This window comes from Nycticebus coucang, chromosome 20 (assembly GCF_027406575.1).
Source record: "Nycticebus coucang isolate mNycCou1 chromosome 20, mNycCou1.pri, whole genome shotgun sequence".
NCBI classification, from domain to species: domain Eukaryota; kingdom Metazoa; phylum Chordata; class Mammalia; order Primates; family Lorisidae; genus Nycticebus; species Nycticebus coucang.
In genome coordinates, this window is record NC_069799.1 from 61,760,467 (window position 1) to 61,767,241 (window position 6,775).

At 41.0% G+C, this 6,775-nt stretch overlaps 1 long non-coding RNA gene across 1 annotated transcript in view; it reads left to right on the forward strand.

Annotated features, from left to right (window-relative positions):
- LOC128572384 (uncharacterized) overlaps positions 1-6,567 on the forward strand; it is a 59,239-nt gene extending 52,672 nt beyond the window's left edge. The window contains exon 3 of the long non-coding RNA XR_008376192.1: positions 6,491-6,567. This is a non-coding gene — a long non-coding RNA (uncharacterized LOC128572384). The remainder of the gene's footprint in view (positions 1-6,490) is intronic.
- The last annotated feature ends 208 nt before the right edge of the window (positions 6,568-6,775 follow it).

Consider the following 6,775-nt stretch of genomic DNA (forward strand, 5'->3'; position numbering starts at 1 on the left):
CCAGGGTTTGAAATGTAGACCTGATTCCTTGTCATTATAACTTTCAGGATATGGTTCAGCTTCGAGCAACGCCAATTCCAAAATCATAGTAGTTAAAAGCAATTGAAGTTCATTTTTCTCTTATCTTCTAAAAGTGTCAATTACAGAAATGCTGGGCTGGCATGGCACCCTTTGGTGTTGGGAGCCCAGGCTCTTTTGATTTTTATATATCCACCATCCTCAACATGTGGCTTTGCTTCATGGACACGGTTAACTGCTGTTGCTCCAGCCATCAAGTCTGCTTCCCTGGGAGAAGGAACAGACAAAGCAAGACATGTTCTGCCTCTTCACACATACTCAGTGGAAGGTGCACAAGATACAACTGTTTATATTACTTTGACAAGAACTTTATCACGTCATAATAAGCCCTTGTGGGGTCAGGCTTTGCTGGGAAATATAGTTTTTTTTTTTTTAAATCATAGCTGTGTACATTGATATATTCATGGGGCATCATTCACTAGCTTCACAGACCGTTTACCAAGTTTCACATATACCCTTGTAAGATGCACCACTGGGGGAGGTGGGTAGAGGGAAGGGGATTGGTGGGATTACACCAGCGGAAATATAGTTTTTATTTCTGGTAAGTATATTTTCAGTTTGTCCTTACCCTTTATTTATATCATTTTAAAATATCTTCTTAAAATTTATATTAATTATTTTTGCAATGTAAAAGTAAAGAAGTTATGTAGTAAACTGGCAATAATTGCAAAATATAAAAATTAGAAGGTAGTTTTTTTTTTTTTAATTGTTGGGGATTCACTGAGGGTACAGAGAACCAGGTTATGCTGATTGCATTTGTTAGGTAAAGTCCCTCTTACAATTGTATCCCACCTTCAAGGGGTGCCAGATACTGTGACCCCCACCCCCTCCCTCTTTCGCTCTTCCCCTCTCCCCTTCCCCCACCCTGTACCATGTACGCTATGTACTAGGTCATCAGTCATCCGCGTATTAGAATTGAGCACATTGGATTCTTGCTCCTCATCCTTGTGATGCTTTACTGAGAAGACTGTGTTCCACTTCCATCCAGGTTAATACGAAAGACGTAAAGTATTCCATGGTGTACATCTACCACAGCTTGTTAATCCATTCCTGGTTTGGTGGGCATTTAGGTTGTTTCCAAAGTTTGGCAATTGTAAATTAAGCTATAATAAATAGTCTAGTGCAAATTTCCTTATGATCAAATGATTTTTGTTCTTCTGGGTAGATGTCCAGTAAAGGGATTGCAGGATCAAATGGAAGGTCTAGTTTGAGTTCTTTGAGGGTTCCCCGTACTTCCTTTCCAAAAGGTTGTACTAGTTTGCAGTCCCACCAGCAGCATAAAAATGTTCCCTTCTCTCCACATCCACGCCAGCATCTGCAGCTTTGTGATTTTGTGATGTGGGCCAATCTCACAGGGATTAGGTGATACTTTAGAGTGGTTTAGAAGCAATTTTTTTTTTCTAAAATTCTTTCCCATAAAGAAGCATTGGCAATAGTTTAGGGTTTTCAATTTAACATCTGTGTAATAAGACTGGTTTTAGTGTATTTGTTTTATTATTTTTATTTTTTATTTTTGTATTTGTTAACATAATATCTTGAATTCTTTCCATGTCAGTACATACAGATCTAAGACGCTTTCTTTAAGGGTTTATGGTGTTTCATTGCAGGAATGTACCCTAATTTCTTTAACAACTTTATACATTTCTCCTGTTAAAACTCAGTCACCTTAACCATGCATGTACAGATGCATTTTTTGATATTTTTTAAGACTGTGAGAGGTCTGGAATTTTACCACACTTGAAAGTCAGCAAATTAGCCGGACGCAGTGTCATGAATGGCTGCAGAAGGCCCCACACTCCTGCATCAGATTTTATCACGCACAACACAGTGGGTAGCCAGGAATGCCTGTTCACCCCACTTCCCCCTTTTTCTTGACATCCCCTGGGGGTGATGTGGAGGAAGGACCAGGCAGATTCTGTGCAGGCAGTGAGTATGCATCAGATTGAGGAACCCAAGCTCAGAGAATCCTGTTAAAGGGGCTACAAACAAACCTGCCCAATCTTTGCATCAGAAGGAAACATATTTGTTATAACAGTCAGCAACAAATGTACCTTCTGTCCTGGAGAGAGATCCTCTCTATGCTCACCAAACATCTGAATAGTCTGGAACAAAAAGCCTGGAATAAAAGTTGTCAGTGTCTGCTCGCAGGACGTGCAGAGTGCGGAGACCCGTGGAGAACTGTCTCTTCCAGCAATATCAATTTCCCCACTGCACAGGGCTCATCTCATGATTGCTTCTCTGCAGTTTCTCTGTCCTGCAACCTCCCTCAGATTCATGCTTTCCTCATTAACAATGATGACTTCACGGACCAGATGACAGAGACCAGAAGCCCCCGGAAGCCTGCATTTGAGAATGACCGTAGAGTTCCCTGGACTAAGTCATACCACATATAAGATGTGTGCCCCCCCAAACAACCGACCAACGGATAACAAAAGCTCAGGATGAGCACAGCTTCTCTTACATCTGTCTTCTGAACCCCTCTCTGTGCTCACTTTGTGCCAGTTCTTTACTGATGACATTATCCAATCTAGGAATTAGCATAGGACAGGAGAAGATATTCAAATAGGCCATCCCCTGTTTGAGGCTTAGTTATACTTCATATTTCGAGTTTGCAGAACATGAAAACATGAGCAAATATAGCTTGTGAAATATATCCTAATACTAATTTAAATGTATCGCTATCATTGCTACCATTATTAGAGGTATATTTTCTAGTTTGCTTTGTTCCCTGAATATAATAAAAGACACCTATAATCTTGTTCCTTAGATTACCTAACTAATGAAGATTTTAGATTTTTCTTCTTTCTTACTTGGCTAAAATATTTCAAAGCACAAACATCTTTTATTCTCTCTAGCCACACACTTATATTTAAATTCTCACACATGTTGAATTTTTTCTTCTACAAGACTTCAGGTTTCTATAACAGTGACTTTTAATTATTTAGACCAGCTTATCCTTCTACAGAACTCACAAGTAGTAAATGTTTTGTTTTTTTTCTTTCCGTGTAAAATTACTGAGAGGCATCTTCTCTTATCCACTCACAACCAGGGTCATTGCCATGACCCTGTCAATGGCCATCCCATAGGATTTCTTCCTATCTGAGGTTTACTAGGTTCTTCTAAAGTAGATGTTTTCAAAGTGGTCCCTGGCCCAGCAGCCAGAATATCACCTGAGCACCTGTTTGAAATGCAGTTTCTAGACCTATTGATTTAGCAATTCCGGGGGTGGGATGTAGTAATCTGAGTTTTTACAAGCCCTCCAGGTGCTTTGAAGCACAACCAACCTCTGAGAACCACTCGCTAAATCAGAGGATCTCAACTTTGCTCATGCATCGAAATTACCTGGGGAGCTTTAAAAAATATTGATGCCTGGGTCTTCACAGCAGACATTCTGAATTAATTAGTCTCAGGTGAGGCCAAAGAATTGGGCATTTTACTAGCTCCCCAGGTGATTATAAAGTGTAGCCAAGGTTGAGAACCACTGCTCTAAATCATTGATAACTTCACGTTATATTTGCCAACTCCGGTTCTTTGAGCTTCCTTTTCTTTCCCTGAGGAGCGACACCACATGAGTCTATAGCAAGACTACAGTGCATTACATATTACCTCGTTGTGAGCAGATTTAGATGGTAAATGAAATGTGACACTGTACCTTATCACCTCCCTCGGTTTTGTTTATCATACAAGAAGAGCCTTTGAACTTGGAGCTGAATTGATTTAATGCAATGTTTCCTTTGAATCTACTGGATTCTGTGTGCATCGGGGTGACACGCAGCGTGAACATCTCAATGCTCTTCCTGTGATCTTTGGGAAAAGCGCCCGGGTAGAAAGAGTGTCCACGGTACATTAACCATGTAAAGTGAGTTTAATCAGATGGAATTGATTTGTTTAAGTTACACTTACATGTAGAAAAAGAAATGTTCCAGACCAAATAAATTCAATTTTAACATAGCCTCCATACTCCATACCTAACCAATTTTATCACTGTATGTGCTATCAGTTAGATGCTACTCGGGAAGGAAAATGTGATCCTCCAGCTAGCAAAGGAGGAGGGAGGGTGTGTAGAAACGTCTTCATGGCTTTCGTGGAGAGGATTGTGTGAAGAACCTTTCCAGATGTGGTTTAGATGCACTCTCAACCCATTTTGTGATAGACAAAGAAGTGCTTTCTTTACACTCAGACAAGTGTTTAAATCTTGTCTTTGTCAAATAAAAATCAGCCAGTGTCAAACTTGTTTTACAAATGGAGAAAGCTCAGTGGAGACTGCCCTCCATAGGTCACGCTTAATTAATAGTGAGAGAGGCTGCATTGAAAGCGGGCTTCCCAGTGTCTTAGGGGTGAGAGAATTCTAGAATATTCAAGGCCAAGTGACAACATTTAAGCACCAGAGGCTGGACGACATCTATAATCACTCACACACCTGGGCAAAGCCAGCATGGCCCCTGGGGATCTTGACTCACAAAGGTCTGTGATGATGGATGGCAGACAGCGGTGCTGCAAGGCTTGAGGGGGATGACACAGCGGCAAGGGTGCTGCTCTATTTTATAACAGCAACAAGAAGTTAAGAGCGGGGAAGCAGAAGGTGCATCTCCACTGTTGCAATTTGAAAATCATATTCTCTTTCTCCAATCCAGACCCAAGCAAATTGTTGGACCCAGAGTCTTTCTGTTGAAAGAGACTCTGAGACCCTAATGGGGAAGCCCAGAAATATTTCAGAAAATGTATAAAGTACAATTGTACTTCCCCAGTCCTTCCCTACAGCTTTTTAACAGGCTATTCTAGGAAATACTGTGATAGAAGGTTTAAGAAGGTCTTTTGATTAGTCTATGTAACTTGGAGAAACGCACAGGTGCTATGAGTCTACGTAGTGGATGTGGTGGTTAATTTTATGTCATTTTGTTTAGGTTATGGGGCCAAGGTTGTTTGGTCAAACAAACACTAGTCTAGACATTGCTATGAAGATTTTTTAAAAAATTAAATTAGCACATATACAATTAGTTGACTTTAAGCAAATATATTGCTTTCCATAATATGAGAGGGCCTCATCCAATCAAGTAGAGGCCTTAAGAGCACATAATGAGGTTTTCCAAAGAAGAAATTTTGCTTTAATACTGCAACATAGAAATTCTGCCTGAATTTCCAGGTGGTATGCCCTACACATTTTGACTTGTCAGCCCTCACAACTGCCTGTGTGAACCAGTTCCATAAAATCTTTCTTTTCATGATCTATCTTTCATCCTTCTATATATATTCATCCCTCCATCCACCCATCTATTCATCTATCCATTTTTTCTCCTCTATCTATCTGTCATTCATCCATCCATCCATTTATCTCATCTATTCCATCCATCCATCCATCCATCCATCCATCCATCCATCCATCCATCCATCCAATTGGTTTCTGGGCAATTCTGACTAACTCAATAGATAAAGATGTTGATAACAGAGTGATGTTAGAGAACTATAGGGTTCTGAAGCTAGGTCATACCAGCTATGGGCCTCTAATAAATAATGAAGACTTGACCAGGCAACATTAATTGAGCTATCCACTGTGGGCTGGCATTGGCATAAGCCTAAGTTGTAATGTCAAGAGGACACAACGGTGATATATTGTATGGTGGAAATGCTGCATTCAGAATTGGTACCAAGTAGAACTGGGGAGTACGCACAGGTTGCAGGAACAAGTGGTTCAGACTCCATGTCACCTACCTTTGTCACACCAATGCCTTGCCTCAGTTTACACCATTACCAGCTGACATGTAGGTCAGACTGTTTGTTAATACAAGACAATGTAAAACTATCATTGCACAAGAGACCTATCAGGGGTGTCCCTGTAAAACTGTGATGAGGAGAACTCTTCCCAGTGGCATTGCTTTGAGAGGTACATTTGATCATGTACTTCATTTGACTGGAGAAGTAGTGTGAGGTAGGAATAAATATGGCCTTCTTGGCAGTGGAGAATGGCGTGGAGATTAGAGATGGGGAAAGGTATATTTATGGACCTATGGGAATGAACACCCAGTATGAAGAGCTCTCTCTTTCTCTGTCTCATGTCAGTGTCCACCAAAAAGCATCCATTCTCTAGACAAGAGATTGAAAGCCAGGTGGACAGGATGTCTCATCTGGATGTTAGCCTGCCTCTGCTGTTGGCCACCCCCATGATTGCCCATGAACAAAGGAATACGTAGGCTGAGACAGAAACTATTCACGGCCTAGTTGGCATTAATTACATGTCATCAAGCTTTTCTTAGCTTCCACTGCTGCTGAAAGTTCTACATCTACAATCTCTTTAGGAGACCATCCAGCCACTTGATGACAAGCTGATAGTATCAGGCAACTTCTACCCTCTGTGATTCATTCTTTTGTGGAATGATTTATATCCTAAATATGAACTTTTCCTTCTTGCCTATAGTGACTCAGCACCAGTGTCAGACAGCACAAGGGATCCACCGAACCACAAAGGAGGTATGACAATGAATATGTGACCATGGGACACGGTGGTCATCCCATAAATTGGATCACAGGAAGCTGGCAGCCTGATTGAGCAGTACAGTGATCTTCTTAAAGGCAACTGAGCCACAACCTGGAGATGACACCCTGTGAGTTGGGAGCTCTTTTCCCTCAAAATACCATCACATATGGCATTACATGCATATGGTACTGCACTGATGACAGCTATAAACACAGATCCAGGATC